Source organism: Ursus arctos, unplaced genomic scaffold (genome assembly GCF_023065955.2).
Source record: "Ursus arctos isolate Adak ecotype North America unplaced genomic scaffold, UrsArc2.0 scaffold_23, whole genome shotgun sequence".
NCBI lineage: Eukaryota > Metazoa > Chordata > Mammalia > Carnivora > Ursidae > Ursus > Ursus arctos.
In genome coordinates this window covers 13946197-13964106 of record NW_026622908.1, presented here as the reverse complement: position 1 = coordinate 13964106, position 17910 = coordinate 13946197, and the positions used below count along the sequence as shown (strand labels likewise).

The following is a 17910-nucleotide window of genomic DNA, read 5'->3' as shown; positions in this document are numbered from 1 at the left end:
TAAAATTATAATTTAAATTGCAATAAAAATAAATCCAATACATAATCCATTAAAACACATCATAGTGATACTTCAGTAAATAGAATGGCAAAGGAAACTATTTTTAAAAGCAATCAGAAAATAAATGGAAACTACTTTCAGAGGAGCAATGTGGAGAATTGTGGATGACTTTATAACACAACCAATGGTGTCTGATTGATAATGCTGAAAGAAAATATCTACCAACCTAGAATTTCATACTTAGTGCAAATGTCATTCAAGAACAAAATGCATGGTTTAAAACACAAAACAAAACAAAACAAAACAGAGATTTTGCTATCAGCAAACCTGTACCAAGTTAAATACTAAAGGATATCCTTCCAGTGAAGGAACATGATGTCAGATGTAAGTTCAGAGATACAGAAAACAACAGCAACAAACAACGATGAAAACCTAAATGTGTGGGTAAATCTAAATAACTGTTGACTATATACAATGTTAGTAGTAATATCTAGTAGTGTTTAAATAATATGGATATGGGCCAGAGTCCTTTTGGGTGCCGGTGGGGAGGGGTGCAGCGCTGGGTCGCCACAGCAGAGCTGCAGGAGCTCCAGGTGCAGGAGGCCATGGACTCCATGGTGAAGAGTGTGGATGGAGAGAACATCTGGAAGATGCTAGGCATCGTGTTCCGGTGCAGTGCCAGCTGTTGTGAGGACAGCTAGGTGTCCATGAAGCCGGTGCACCACTGTATTAAGCCCATGCTCTGGTGACCAGTGAGTTGGAAAATTCCAGGACCGCCTAGCCTGGTGCACCATGGATTGCAATGACACAGCCGAAGATTCAATAGATTCGGGAAGTAAAGAGCTTCAGGTGACCAGGAAGCTGGAGAGTTGTGTGACCAAGTGTGTAGACCACACACACCTCAGCCCAACGATGACCAAAATGAAGGGGTCTCTTTCATCTATGGGGAAATAGAAGAGTTTGCAATTGGCCACTGAGGCTGATGGCAGGAATCTACTTAAAAAGAAAATTGGGAGTTTTGGTCTTTTAAGTGAAGTTTATGAAGAAATTAAGGGATGCCAGCAAGTTTGAGGCATGTGTCGCTTGCCTCTGGACACAGTTCCTTTATGTTTCAACCCTACAAAGTGAAACGGAAGAAAACTGGTGCTAAAATTTGGGTCAGAGACAGTGCAGGAGAGTTTTTGATAGCCTACATTTCATGTGCTTGTTCTAGCACGAGGGATCTCCCTTGTACCAAGCCAGAGCCCTCCGAGGTACCAGATTCCTCACAGTACACGGGTACCAACAGGCTGGCAGTTTCCTCTAAGCTGCCTGTGATCTGGCGCAGTGTGAGCAGAGATGTTTCTGTTTGTTGCCAACCTCCTGTTTACCAGAAAGTTCACCAGATCATTTTCCATAAGCTTTAAAAAAAAAAAATCCACATGGTCACTAATTTAGAAAGAAAAAAAATGGTTTCTGGGTCTTTGTTTTGCTTGGTTTTGTTTTATATACAAGGGCGTGCAGTTGGTTTAACATGTGGAATTGGGAGAGGTACTTTGAGAAGAACTTCTACGTTCATATCTGTTTCTGGCTGTCAAGATTTGGATATGCATTTCTGGAAGTAGACATTACATCTTTCAGCTAGGAGACCTTGCAAGAACATGAAAGGCAATGTTACACAGGGTATGGGAAGGCGACCTTCCCTCTCACTGGCTGCCATGACAGCCCTGAGGCTAGCTACAGCAGAGCAACAGGACAGTCTTGCGGGGACACTCTCCCTTGAAGGGAAAGGGAGTTTAGGGTGCCTGGGTGGCTCAGTAGGTTAAGCTTCTGTCTTAGGCTCAGGTCATGCTCTCCAGATCCTGGGATCCAGCTGAGCATTGGGCTTCCTGCTCAGTGGGGGGTCTGCTTCTCACTCACTCTCTCTCTCTCTCAAATAAATAAATAAAATCTTTAAAAAAATAAGAAAGGAGAGAGTTTTGATTGTGCTATATACCAGCCTCCAAGAACGAACATTGAAGGAAGAACTGTTGCCTTAATTAAGGGAGTTATTAAATACTGGATTTGGAGAAACCTGGTTTTTATAAAACAGAATGGAATGAAAGCCTAAACTCAGTATTGCTTACTTCACCCCTGAAATAATCGTACCCTATTGAAATAATCCCATGGCAACAGGAAGGTCAAAGGAGAATAAGTAAGCAACTCAGGGGTGAGCTGTGATTCCTTTAAAACAAAAGAGGAGCAACCCCCCCCCCCCATTACTTTTGCCTGAGGCGTTTGCAGCAAGCAGTGCTCCTGCCCAGCTCTGGCACTTTATCATTTTGATAAGGACCTTCTTGTCTTTTTACCAACTTATTACTTGAAATGATAATACAGCCTGTGTTTGGTGTTTCAAGGCTGCGATATATTTTCCCAGTGGTTTGGTTTTAAAAAATAAGTAAGATTAATTTTTTCTCCAAAATAAATAAATTAATTAATTTAAAAATAGGTTAAACATGGATATGAATTACATCAAAAATAGCATATATCTTAGGAATTGGATAAATAAAGATCTTCTCCTTGTTCAGGAAGAGAGGGTAAGTATCACTTAACGTTAGAGCTTCATAAGATAAAGATAGACGTTTGAAACTGTAGGCACCCCCTAACCAAAATTATGAAAGAGTGTATAACATCCAAACAAATATCGAGAAAATAAATATTTCTGAAGCGATTAATCAAGAAGAATGCAAGTAAAGAGAAAAAGGTAGGACAAATAGAAAACATAGAGTAAAATGGTAGATTTAAACCCAAACATATCAGTGATTAAATTCAATTAAATCATCTAAATGAAAAATGAAGATTGTTAGATGCATTATAAAAACAACATAGATTAAAAAAGATCCAGCCAACTAAAATACAAGGATAAAGAAAGGCTGAGAGAGAAATGACGAAAAATTATATATCATGCAAATGTTTATATATTATATATACTATATCAGTATAAGATAAAGTAGACCTTCATACTGAAATCATTACCAAAGATAAAGAGGACATTTTATAATATTTAAAATATGGAATATACCAGGGAAATATTGTGATTCTAAGTGAGTATTCCTAAATTTGTAAAATCTAAATGAAAGCAAAGTGGCAAATATTTATATTCAAGAACAGAGAACTCTGGGGCACCTGGGTGGCGCAGTTGTTAGGCGTCTGCCTTCGGCTCAGGGTGTGATCCCGGCGTTCTGGGATCGAGTCCCACATCGGGCTCCTCCTCTATGAGCCTGCTTCTTCCTCTCCCACTCCACCTGCTTGTGTTCCCTCTCTCGCTGGCTGTCTCTATCTCTGTCAAATAGATAAATAAAATCTTTAAAAAAAAAAAAATAGAGAACTCTGAGTCATTCTTGGATATCATTCTCATACTCCTGCATTTATTACCTTCCTGGCCTTGGTGGATCTGGTTTTTGTTTGTTTCTTATCTGTTAAATGGGGACAACAGCCCTTATTTCATTAGGATGGCATAATAATTAAGCACAACATGTGAAAGCATCTAATCATCTAATATTGCACATGATATAGGGTAGGAGTAAATATTTCACAGCATGAAATATATTTTAAAAACTGAAAACTGTTTTTGGAGAGAGTTGATATTGGAGAGAGATCAAGACTGAGCCCAGGGAGCTGGCCTGTTGTCTTGGCTTTGCCTTTGACTTGTCTGGTTGGAATATAAAAATACCACACTGGGTCAGCCAATCTGCTCAAAGAGCCTCAGGCTCCTCATTGCTAAATGACGCTTAAATTTGTGAAATCATTACCTTCTATCGCTGCCTCCTTCCTGCTACCTCCAGCTGAAAATGCTACAAAGGCTAAGTGAGGCCATCTCAGTACATATAGACACGCTTTGCTCTTGCTCGCCTTACAAGATGTCCTGGTTCCTGCCGCAGCCAGTGATTCCCCAGCCAAGCCTGTCTGTGGCACGTTGTGTAAGGCAGTCCACACATCATGGGAGTCTCTTATCAGCCCTTCATTCTCACTGTTTCTTTAGCTAGAATAACTTCCCATTGATGAATTATTTTATTACTAGTAGGACTGACTTTTCTGAACTGTTTTCACCTGATTCTTTATGACAAAGGCAGAAGATAAACATCTACCAGGACATCTCTTTCTAGAGAATTCTCCCCATTTTTGGAGGTCTGGATTTCCCTCACTCAATGTCAATTATATTTGGGTTATGTCTAAGTATTATGTCAATGTTCTTGACAAGATATCTAGAAATTCCTTCAGTTTAGACATCGCTTTGCACATTCGAATCTCAATGAAGCACATTTCTTTCTTATTCATAAGATTACTATTTCAGACAAGTGAAAGGATAGAAAGTTATCAGAATAATTAGAAGAGATGTTTCTTCAATCGTTAATGTCTTGCTTCGTTTGCTTCTTTTAATGCGTATTATCACAGTGCTACATCACTGAAACAAATCCTGAATAAATTAAAATTCTTTGTATGTTGATTAAAAACTCAATTCATGATCATGTAGAGTGACTATTACTTTCTTTAGGAAACTAGTGGACTGGACAAAGATACTCTAATCCTTACATAAATTGTGATCATTATATAAAAATACACATATATACACACAGTAGTTTTAAAGTTTTAATTATTATTATCTTTTAGCTTTAATTATTTTTAAAAGAAGATTCTGAATAAGCGTATTTAAATCTTAAAAGCGGTAATACAAAACAATTGATGCGTATGTGTGTATGTGATCTTTTGTTGGAATCCTGCTTCCAAGTCAATCACAGCTGGAGCAGTCAAAGCTGAGTAATTACTGAGTCCAGAAGGCCACAGGGCATTAAGGTGACTGTCAGATTCTGGGATATTTTGGGGTAGCTTCAATTACATAATGAGTAAAATTTGCATACTTTTCTGTAACTTGTTAATAAAATTACAGAGAAATTAGCCTCTGGTATTCTCATACATATGAAAGCAAATTCAGTGTTAATTTAAGCCAGAAAATGCTTCCAAAATGCTTCATGGCCACACTACAAAATACTGTGCGGCATTTGTTCATTCATTTAAAAAATACTACGTGTTCTGATGGATAAAAATGACGTAAATAATATTCAGGTATTAAGCATCTATACTGGACATTCCTGAAGAAGGCTTACTCATCTTTCATTTTTATTTTTGTCTCCCCCCATGACCATCTCACCCTCAACTTTACATCTGCTTATGGTATTAATAAGGATATTGTTAATTGATTAGAACATGCAAAGGACAACTGTCCAACCTTTTCAATTATTGTTTTGTCAATTCTGATGCAGTTAGATGTCCAGGATTATAAAAAAAAACAAAACAGCTTTCATCCTACATGGCAGTGAGTCAGACTTCTTAGTTGTGTACCACTTTGGCGTTTGGATGGAAATTACTGATTCTCTCTTGTGAATATATGTGCATTCTCTCCCTGAAAAAGAAAGTAGCAACACACACAACAGCACCACGTAAATGCATACATACACCGTCTGCTTAAAATATCTTAGGATTTCCTGACCCCATAAGATGCAACCATGGTCCCAAGTTTAACAACTGCTGATATAGGGGGATATTTGTGTTTCTATTTCTTGTAGCAGAATACTAGACATCCAGTTTATTTAAAAGAAATAGCAATCTGTTATAAGTTGTGTGCTCCAGAAGCTAGTAATTAGATGGAGATTGGGTATAAGATGTTTATTAGGTGTTTATTCCACAAAGAGTAGGGAAACAGGATTTACAAACCTAGTAAACTCATTGCAAGTCACACTTTTCTAGGATTCTATTTATTACCTGCCTCCCATGTCATCCCATTTTAATGGAGAGGACATGATGACACATTGTTTTCTGAATTTCAAATGCAATTCAGAACTTGTGCTCAACAGTCCTGAAAATATGTGAGTATTTCCCTTTCCCCACTGTGCAATTAACAAAAAATGGCCTAGATTCCTTTGGGGGAAGCACTGGGAGAATGATTACATATACTTGTGGTAGTGCTGCAAGTTCCCACCTCCTAGACAAACAGACATCTCTTCCATCATTGATTTATGGGTATAAAAACCATCTCGGGCCTGAATACGGGAAAAGAGATTATACTGATATCATTTTTATTGAGTTAACCACTATTAGGCTACTGGGCATTAATCCTTGATTTCTTCTGCTGGTACAATTGGAGGAGTAATCTTGATGTTTGTTTATCAATTTTTTTCCTCAGAATTCTGTGTCCAGTTAACCTTCATCATCATCTCTGGTTTGAGCCCCCTTGGCTACCACTGTAACTTTGTTGGCTGGCATAATAATTGAAATCATCTGGCATCTGTGGCTAAGTGCTGCCATCTAGCCTTGATATATGGGGGAAATGGAGCTATCACCATGGCATCCTTAATGTCACAACTTGATTAACAAATGTGGGCTGCCTTAGGAAGGGCATGACCTTGGGCAAGGTGGCTGTCTGCCCTTAAACCACTCTTGGAAGTGCTGACACCTGATCTTTCCTGAAGGATGATGTGGGCCGGATATCTCCATATCTGCTCAAATACAACAGTTTATTTTAAATGGAAGGATTCTCATGGAACATTACATCAAAAACTAAGGATATACTGTACGGTGACTAACACAGCAAAATAAAAAATTATTATAAAAAAATAAAAATAAAAACAAACGGAAGGATTCTAAGACTGAACAATAATTTTAGTCTTACTGAAATAATTGTCTGGGCAATTTACAGATATGTTCAATTTAATATCTTACTGAAATGGCTCTAAATTCATGTGGAAATGAAATAACTTTGTCAGACATTGCTGGAAGTGCTGGGGATACAACTGAGAAAGAACAAACCCAGTCTTTCTTTCTATAAACTTAGAATTGCAGTGGTGTAGAAGGAACTATATATTAAAAAGACAATCAAATATGTGGATAAGTTAGATACATTTAGATATTTATAAATGTTATAAACAAAATTTAAAAATATGAAATGACTTTAGAGAGATTTACCAGATCAAGTGTTCAAAAGGTGTATTTTTGGATAAAAGTGTCAGTCATGTAAAATTAGAGCAGAAGACTATTCCAGACACAAGAAACAGCAGATACAAAGGCCATAAGGGGGGTGGGGGGGGGGACAAGTCAAGGGCATTTGATTAACAGAAAGTAAGGTGATGTGACAAGTTACAGCTAACATGGCATTACATAGCTTCAAACGAGGTTAGAGATGGAAGCAGCTGCCAGATCTTAGAGAATGTCGTGTGTTACAAAAAAATTTACTTTCTTAGAAATCTGACCAGGTAACAGAATGAATCTTTTTGCAGTGGGAGCAGCACAAAAGTAAAAAAACAAAAAACAAAAAACAAAAAAACAAAAACAAACAAAAAAAAAACAAGAAAATAGAATAGATAGAGGGATCTAGTTACCATAGAAAGGTCAATGTGTAGACAACACTGAGAATGAAAGATACAATGAAAGAGAAGGTATGTGACACGTGAAGGAGAGATTTAGTAGCGAGTCTATAAATCTACACTGTGTCCTTCAATATCTGTAGTCCCAATTCTGATTTTCATGTGTTTTATCAGGATAAATCTAGGCTCTCCTGTTATAATGTGAATAAATGTGTAGAAATGTACAGGTTGTCCAATGGAGGAGGGAGAATTCCAACATTGAGGGAGACAGAGCAAAAGAGGAGAAATTAGCAAGAAAGGTGGAAAATGCAGTTGGGGAAATAGGAATAAAACTGAGAGAGTGTATTATCATAGAAGCCAAGAGAAAATAATTTCCTTGAAACCAAGAAACCTAAATTAAAAGTATAAATTCTTAAAATATTCAAATAAGAAGGGGGGGGAGAAAGTCTAAAATCACCGAGAACACTTCTGTAGAAGATAAGAATTTGATGGAAGATACTAAAGGGGAGAATTTAGACCATAGCCAGAAAACTGAACCTCTTCAGCACCCAACTAGCAAGAAAGGACTGTAGATTATTAAAGTACAATGAAAAGAACTTTAATATGCAACTTAAAATTAATCTATTGTCTGGTCTGTGAGTGGAGTCAATGAGAAGGAGAGCATCAAATATTTAATGGCCATGAACACTATGCCAGACATTTTTCATTGTGTAGGGAGTAAGAACACAGAATCCAGTAGCAATCTGCCTGATTCAAAGCCCAGGTCTGTCAATAACCACTGTGTGATATTGGGCAATTTAAATACTCTCTCAATTTCCTTATTAGAAACTGGGGATAAGGGCAATGTTCACTACGTAGGGGTGTTGTGAGCTTTAAATGTGCTCTATAAGTAGTTCATACATGTTATTATCACTACACTATTGAATCTTTACAGATTCAATAATAAAAAATAAAAAATATGAAATGACTTTAGTACAGTAGCACAGAGTTACAGTAACTCCCTAAGATGAGTTACTTAGAGATCCATTTTGATCATGAGGGGAAGGAAGCTCAGGACAGTGACTTTTGAAAGATCTACCACTGATATATGATAAAGCAATTATTCAAGTCTGGGTCTTATTACAAAACTTGAGTTTTGTAAAAGAAAGACAACATGTATTCATCCAATCCATACTAACACATGAGGTGGACACAATGTCAATAAGACTTATGTGTTAAAAATTTTTCATCCAAGGAAACCTACCAAGAATTTCTCTAGAAAGCTGTTCTGAATACAGTCGAATGAAACCATACCTTCTGGGGCACCAGGGCGGCTCAAGTCAGTTAAGTGTCTGACTCTTGATTTTGGCTCAGGTCATGATTTCAAGGTGATAAGATTGAGCCTCGCATCAGGCTCCATGCTCAGTGGGGAGTCTGCTTGAGATTCCCTCTCTCCCTCTGTCCCTCCCCTTGCTCTCGTGTGTTCTGTCTCTCTCAATAACATAAAACTAAAAAAAAAAAAAGGATAAAAACATACATTCTAAGCAAGTACTATGCATGCAGCTATATTGGAGCTTGGGTGAAGATGATACAAAGCACAAGTAAATGTGGTCCTTAATGATTATATTTCAGAGCAAAGCTGAAGTGTACAGGAGAGTTGTTCCAATGACATCATGGTGATAAATACATTATAATCCAAAATCTGTCCCACAGTCTTTCAAAGTTTGGAAATAATGCTTCTTCCTCTTCTTCCTCTCATTCTCCTTCTCCATCTTCTTCTTCTTTTGGAAACAAAACTTTTAGAGCATCTCAAGAGCAGTACTGGTTCTCAGGAGCAAAGTGATCAAGACCTGAAAACATATAGAGCATCCCCGATTCTTTAGGGAAACTTCTCTAAAATGTTAAATGTATTTTTGCTACCGAACCCCCAAGACCGGATTCTTGAGCCTCAATGTCATAGAAATGACCACTGAACTTGAGAGAAAGAAAGCAGGTGGAGTTTATTAGAGGGAATTATATATAGGGAACTGACAAGAAAGAGGAATGTCGGTGTGCCTAGGTGGCTCAGTTGGTTAAGCATCTGACTCTTGATTTTGGCTCCGGTGGTGATCACAGGGTCCTGGGATAGAGTCCCTGTTGGGCTTGGGCTCAGTGGGGAGTCTGTTTCTCCCTCTGCCCCTCCCAACCCTTGTCCCTCCTCATGTTAGCTCTCTCAATCTCTCAAATAAATAAATAAAAACTTGAAAGAAAGAAAGAAAGAAAGAAGAAAGAAAGAAAGAAAGAAAGAAAGAAAGAAAGAAAAAGAAAGAAAGGAAGGAAGAAAGAAAGAGAAAGAAAGGAAGGAAGAAAGAACTGTCCTTCTCTGAAGTGTGCTAGGCTTATAAAAGCTCTTTTCCGAAGGGTGAGAGACTGGGAGTGGGGAAGCATCCTTTAGGTCCAAGGTCATTATTTTGTGGTCATTACTTTGTAGTAGACACAAGACAATCACAGGATACCTTTCTTCATGGTCGACATTCTTTAGAGCTCCTGGACAATAGAAATACTTGTGCAAGCAGGATTTAAATTGTTATTTCTGATTTTGCCAGACAACCATTACTCCCTGTCAGCTGTTACCTCTGGTTTGTTCTCTTTCCCAGAAGGAGGTGTTTGTCTCTGAGCATATGGAAACATTTAACCCTTGCCTGAAACCAGTGGCTTCACAGGAGTTAAGTCCCTTTTGTTTTCTCTATACTGTCTCATTTGTACCAAATGGTTGCTTAGCAGTAGAACAAAAGTAAGGGAGAGAAAATGTTAGTGTTACAAATTTTATGTTATCCTCCAGCAATGACCATTCTTCAACAGCAGGAAGTTCTTTCAAGCTTTACCAAAGAGGTGAATAACTAAAATGGAATGCTTATATTTTTGCCTTGTGTTTCTATTTTATATATCATTAGATTTTTTTATTATGTTATATTAGTCATCATACAGTACATCATTAGTTTTTGATGTAGTGTTCCATGACTCATCATTTGCATGTAACACCCAGTGTTCATTACAACACCTTCCCTCCTTAACACCCATCATCGGACTAACTCATCCCCCCACCCCTCATGAGATTTTAAGAAAAAATTCTCTTGTGATGTGGGAGGTCAGGCATTAAGTAAATAAATAAACCTTGCTTGTGTTTCATCTCAAACACTGAAGAACTTGGAGCAATTCATGTGTTGACTCTGGATCAAAAGTGTCCTCACTTTCACAAGAGAGACCATGCACCCAGCTTGGCTCCCTCTCAAAATAGTTGGAAGATCTGTTATGAAGAATTCCCTTTAGAAACTCAACAATACTTCATACCTAAATAATTATCATTAAGAGAATGTAGAGAAGTTGCTACCCTGTGAAAAGAGGATTATTAGAAATTACATTTCTCTGATGCCATCTGGTCGAGAATCAAGTACAGAGAGAAAGCAAAGCAAAAAATACATACATACATAAAAGCGCATTAACCATGAATTTTTCACAAACATTTAATGGTCCTTTTTTGTTAAAGGCAAGGACCACTGTAGAAATTCTGACATACTTTAAAAAATAAGAGCCTGAGATCAGTCTCACAAAATGACTGGCTATTTCTCTCAGGGCAGCAAAAAGTAGGAGACATAGACATATATCCATGTTTCATCAATCATTATTAAAATCAAACACACACACACATTATTTTCATCACGGCCACAAAATTAAAGAGCTATTCAGTTTTTCAGGTCTGAATATTTTCATTTTGGGTGCATGGTGTGTGAAAAAGTGCTTTGTAAGAGACAGAAATGTACTAAATAGTATGCCAAATCCTGTGCACTTCAAATATATTACATTACTTTTCATAAGGAGAAAATATGATGAATTCTACAGAGAGAGAGCCAGCGTCACTGATTCCTTCTAAAATACAAGATGAAATGAAACATGGTATTATTTGAATTTGTGGTAGAGATAAATCCATAAATTAAAGTCCCAGCTGTGAAAAAGCATACTTTTATCCCAAACTGTTTCTCAACTGTTCTTAAGTCTTAACTAAATAACAGTTCTCTAGAAAGATCAGATTTCAATCACTGGCCAGAAAGGAAAAAAAAAAAAATCATGAGTTATATCAATAAGGTATATTGAGGTGTATCAGAAGTCTTAAAGGCTGATTTTGGATTGCATAATAATTATTTTCGGGATTTCTAAAATTTTAAATAGGTTACATAATATGAACTTATTTTTCAAACAATTTTTCTATTTCAGAAAATAGAGAAATAGAGTGAATTTGAGCAATAGAATGAAGATGAATTAGATATTGTTTAAATTATTTTTTAAGGGGCTGCTTACATTTTCTTCTAATAGTCATACATCCAGTTAAATCAAATGTCCTTTTTGTTTTGGGGATAGGAATTGCTATCTTTGCATCTCCAAGGGATACATCAATAAGAAACTTTGCAAAACAAAACATGCTCCAAAAAACTCAAAAAACACTATTAAAATTGACTGTTAACCAAATTTAAATCACTAAGAAAATAACATGAATTTGAAAATGTTTCTACTAGTTTCCAGGACTGAAGTATACCAATACATTTGATTTTTCTGACATCCTTAAGAAATAAGTCACTGAAATCTAAAACAAGTAACATCAGTGTCTTTTCTCCTCTGACTGTTGTATAATGGATGGCTGTGAGCTCTTTTGACAGTGATTGCAGTCATGAACTGTAAAATGCTTTCTATTTAATACACCTGAGAGGATTTTTTTTTTAAAGATTTTATTTATTTATGTGACAGAGAGACAGCCAGCGAGAGAGGGAACACAAGCAGGGGGAGTAGGAGAGGAAGAAGCAGGCTCCCAGCAGAGGAGCCCGATGTGGGACTCGATCCGGGAACGCCTGGACTCGATCCCGGAACACAGACGCTCAACGCCTGCGCCACCCAGGCGCCCCCCACCTGAGAGGATTTTATCCAATGACACCAGGATGAGCAGTTAATAAGAAAAGTTGGTTAAATCAGAGAATCATGATCAGATTCAGATCAGATCAGAGCAATCCAAGAGGAAATTAAGAAAACAATCCTTTTTACAAAAGCAACAAAAAGGATAAAATATTTAAGAACAAACTTAAAGGAGGCAAATACACTGAAAACTACAAAGCATTACTTAGAGAATTAAGGAAAACACAAACAAATGGAAAGACATTTCATGTTCATGGGTTGGAAGACCTAATATCGCTAAAATATTCATCCTACCCAAAGCAATCTACAGATTCAGTGCAACCCTTAGCCAAATTCCAATGGCATTTTGGAGAAACTGAAAAACAATCTTAACATTCATATGGAACTACAAAGGACCTCAAATAGTCAAAACAACATTTTGAAAGAAGAAAAAATCTGGACGCCTCACACTTCCTCGCTTCAAGACATATTACAAAACTACAGTAATCAAATGAATATTGTACTAGCGTAAAGACTGACATATAGAACCATGGAACAGAGATCCTGAAAATGAAACTATGAACATACGGTCATATAATCTTCACAAGAGTGCCAAGAATAGAAAATGGGGAGAAAAATAGTCTCTTCAAACACTGGTGCTGGGAAAACTGGATATTCACATGCAAAAGAATGAAATGAGAACCGTATCTTTCACCATACCAAACAAACAAACAAACAAACAAACAAACAAAACTAAACTAAACAAAAACTTGAAGTGGATAAAACCTTAAATGTAAGACCTAAAAATATAAATCTTAGCAGGAAGCCTGGGGAAAATCTTCATGACATTGACCATGGCAATAATTTCTTGGATATGATACCAAAAACACAGACAACAAAAACAAAAATAAGTAAGAGGGAATACATCAAGCTGAAGTATTTCTACACATCAGAGGAAACAATCAACAGAGTAAAAAGGCAACCTATGGGATAGGAAAAATATTTGCAATCCATTTATATGATAAGCGGTTAATATTCAAAATACATAAAGAACTCTTACAACTCAAAATCAAAAACCAAATAACCTGATTTTAAAAATGGGCAAAGAACTTAAATAGACATATTTCCAAAGAAAATATACAATTGGTCAACAGGTCCACAAAAACATGCTCAATATCACTAATCATCAGGGAAATGCAAATTAAAAAACACGATGAAATATCACCTCACATAATGCATTATCACCTCACACCCTGGCCATTATCAAACACAGACATACATACACACAGAGAAGATTTTTAAAAATGTATGAATGTGCAGAATATGAAGGTAAGAATGTGCAGAAATTGGAACCCTTGTGCACTATTAGTAGGAGTGTAAAGTGGTGTAGCTGCCATAGAAAACAGTATAGAGCCCCCCCCCCCGAAAAAAGAACGATCATATGATCCAACAATCCTACTTCAGAGTATTCAACCAAAATAATTGAAAACAATCTGAAGTGGTATTTCATCTTATATGTATTGCAGCATTATTCACAACAGCCAAGAAATGGAAACAACTTAAATGTCCACTGGGGGATAACGGAAAAGGAAGTGTGGTATAGACATGCAGTGCAGTATTAGCCTTAAAAAAGAAGGAAATCCCATCATGCTACATGTGAATAAACTTTGAGGACATTATGATAAATGAAATAAGCCAGTAACATAAGGAAAAATACTCCATGATTCTACTTGTAGGAGGTATATCTAGGGGTCAAACAAGTTAGAATGGTGATTGCCAGGCACGGGGAATGAAAGGTGGAAAGGCATTTTTTGTTCTGTGGGTATAGAATTTCAGTCATGTGGGATGAAACATTCTAGAGACCTGTTATACGACCACGTGCTTGTATTGAACAATACACTACCGCACATTTAAATATTTAAGAGGGTAGATTTCATGCGTATTTCTACTAAAATAAAAAAAAAGGCTTACGAAGAGTTCTTTTTCACATTTCAACATTCTAAACATTAAGAAATAAGTGCACTATTGAAAGATTCAAAACAAGAGAATGTAAAAGGATATTCAAAATATAAGAGATATCCAAACTAATGTAAGCCATTGGTAGAAAAGTAAAGCTTAATCCTGAGCCTGTAACATATATTAGAGCTTTTGCCTTTCATAATATTTACTTGAGATACTCAAATACATAGTAGCTTAGAGGACTTTCCTTCTTGTTTACCAGAAAGGTCTTGCCCTCCTCTTCAATCCCCCTCTTTAGCTTGAGTAGCTTAGCTTTTATCATTTTATGAGATTTGTGTTCCAAGTAAGGTCCAGGTGAGGTTTCCCTTGAGAAAGAAAGAAAAAAAAAATCCATATTTAAAAAAAATGATTGAAAGTTAGTGGATTCTAGTACCTCTCTTACAGCTGAGGCATACAAAGTCTAGACAGGCTTAAAACTCATTCAAAGTCACATAACCAGTGAGATAAGGCTGGTCCGCAACTCAGAATCTCCTTTCTTGCCAACGTTCACTATGCATGTGATTTTACTTCTATACGTAAAAGCTGGACAAAACAACTGGAAAATCATTATTTTAAGGCTACATGTACTAGAGATTATGGCAGTTAGTAAAAATGAAAGGTACAACCTGTGGCCTTTCTCACGGAGGTCCCATCAACATAATCTAATGGAGTTTGCTTAGTGTTTTATTTATTTATTTTTTATTTTAATTATTATTTTTTTAATGATTTTTTATTATATTATGTTAGTCACCATACAGTACATCCCCGGTTTCCAATGTAAGGCTCGATGATTCATTAGTTGTGTATAACACCCAGTGCACCATGCAATATGTGCCCTCCTTACTACCCATCACCGGTCTATCCCATTCCCCCACCCCCCTCCCCTCTGAGGCCCTCAGTTTGTTTCTCATAGTCCATAGTCTCTCATGTTTCATTCTTTTTCTGATTACTCCCCCTTTCTTTATCCCTTTCTTCCCCTACCGATCATCCTAGTTCTTATGTTCCATAGATGAGAGAAATCATATGATAGTTGTCTTTCTCTGCTTGACTTATTTCACTTAGCATTATCTCCTCCAGTGCCGTCCATGTTGCAGCAAATGTTGAGAATTCGTTCTTTCTGATAGCTGAGTAATATTCCATTGTATATATGGACCACAACTTCTTAATCCAGTCATCTGTTGAAGGGCATCTCGGCTCCTTCCACGATTTAGCTATTGTGGACAATGCTGCTTAGTGTTTTAAAAAAAGAATGGGATAGACCGGTGATGGGTAGTAAGGAGGGCACATATTGCATGGTACACTGGGTGTTATACGCAACTAATGAATCATCGAGCTTTACATCAAAAACCAGGGATGTACTGTATGGTGGCTAACATAATATAATAAAAAAACATTAAAAAAATAAAATAAAATAAAAAAATAAAGAAAATAAAAAAAATTTAAAAAGATATGATATGCCTAATTACTTAAAAAGCAAAATGAAGTGTTTATAGTGTATTTTCTGAAGTGGTATAAGAATAAAGTATATAGTGTATATTGTGACCTATATAGTATGTGTATATATCCTATGTAAGTTTTGTTAATAGAGAAATAATGTGCAGAATCTAGGAGGCAGCAAATGCTCAATTTCGCCTTGATCACTGGAGTACTGCTTTTTAAATTGGGAGATCACACCTTGATTCAAAATCACCAAGATGAAGTTCACATGGAGCATCCAGTGTGGCCAGGGAAATAACCACTCCGTGAGCACTGACTAGAGCAATTAGAGAAGAGTAAGGAAATAGCACAAGCAATAAATTTAAGTATCTGAAATTCTATCCTGAAAGAGAAAGAAATCTTATCGTGATTGGCCTTCGAAGAATTTGGACTCATTAGATGTCTAGAAGAGAGGAGCAGAGTTTTGCTTGAATGTACGGAAGATCTTCATAACCGTTGGGGTTATCCAACAGTGAAATAGGGTTCCCAAGATATTGATTACCCAGTAAATGAGGATATTGGATTTGGATAAGCATTTGGAAAAGATACCGTCAAGCAGGGTTTCTTAGACTAATATGCACATGCATCACGTGGGGGTCTTGTTTAAATGAAGATTCTGAAAAACTCTGTAAGGGTGAGAGGGTGATCTTACATTTACACGAAACATCGAGGTGATGCCCATGCTTCTGGTGCATTGCTCACACTTGGAGTTGCAAGCTTGTAGAACAATGAAGCACATTTAATTTGTACCTTGAAATAGGTGATTCAAACTTTATTTGAGGCCTGAGATTTATGAGACTTGATTGCTGAATACACTATAAATAAAGCGACTGCTCATTTAGGAATTATCTGCTTCACCCTGACAAAAATGAAAATCTTTTGAGGAGTCAGTCAGGGAAAGCAAAGTGCCCTTGTCTAAAGAGAAGGAAATCCCAAATGCCCTGTGTTAACTCACACATGCCGCTGAATGTCGGCCTCCTGTAATGACATTTATGACACACACACAAGGTTAATATAGGCCGTTTGCCTGCAGCATTTTGCCGTGGTGTTCTTTCATTCTGTGTTAGTCCTCTGTTGTCTTCCTTAATATTGTGGGAAGTAAAACTTTGTATTAAAATCTTTGCATTAGAGACATGCTGAATTGTCACATGGATTCCAACAAATTGCATGTGGCAGCTGAAATGCTCAAACGTTTTTGACATCCAAAGTCTTCACTTGGGAATTTTTTTCTCTTATGACCCAGTTATAATAAAGACCAATTAAAACTTTGGCCGCCTGGCTACAGAGCAGCTGACTTGTATAACTCTTCTAAATGAGACTGTCTGAGCACAGTGTCTTCCTTTAAACATGAAAAATTTTGAACACTATTTACTTTGACCGTAATTAAATTTTTCAGTCCCTCAAGGAAGTGAGCGTTTGTTTTTTCTCTACATGATTGATTTTGGTTATTTTACCTTCACATAAGGAACATTAAAGAATAAAAGAGTAAAAACACTTCAAAATAGTTTTCAAAATCTGTCACAGACTAGACATAACAACCAATTATTCTTCCTTTCCTCATTCTAAGGCTTCAAAAAATAGTGGGGGGAAAGTTATTATTTCTATAGTACAATTTTCAACTGTGAGTGCTAGTATCCAAACAAAGAATTTCAGTTATCTTCAAAGAAAAGAATTTGTACCACCATTTCCAGAAAGCTAAAGGGAGAATTTTTTAAAAAAGTCTACGAAATGCTCTGACATTTCTGACAGAAGTTTCCAGAATGTCTGCTAATTAATAGAAAAAGTATAAGATGCATTAATTAGTTTCCTCTCAATTATATACAAATCATAATAAATTGGTGTAAGGAACTAAGTTTCAGGGTTTGTCCTCAGGCTAATGGAAACCATTCTATTGTTTTTGGAATGATAAAAAGAGTTCTTGACTTGAGAGAATTTAGGTGACATTTAATCTTGATTCACCCTGTTGGTGGAAAATGAAACCATATTTCCTCTGGGTTCAGATGTCAATCAATGAAAATACAATCCTCGTAAATAAATAGGGTTGCGTTATCTCATCTATTTCTTTGCCTGTTTTAGAGGGAACCTGTCACAAAACCATTGTAGAAGATCAATTATGGAGAAAGCCTGTGAATCAGAAGTACAAAATGGTTCTCAAAACCAG

The 17910-nt window shown here is 36.7% G+C and overlaps 1 pseudogene; it reads left to right on the top strand.

The window, feature by feature from the left end:
- The first annotated feature begins 515 nt into the window (after window positions 1-515).
- On the top strand, window positions 516-954 carry LOC113264933 (protein FAM136A-like; annotated as a pseudogene).
- Window positions 955-17910: the final 16956 nt, after the last annotated feature.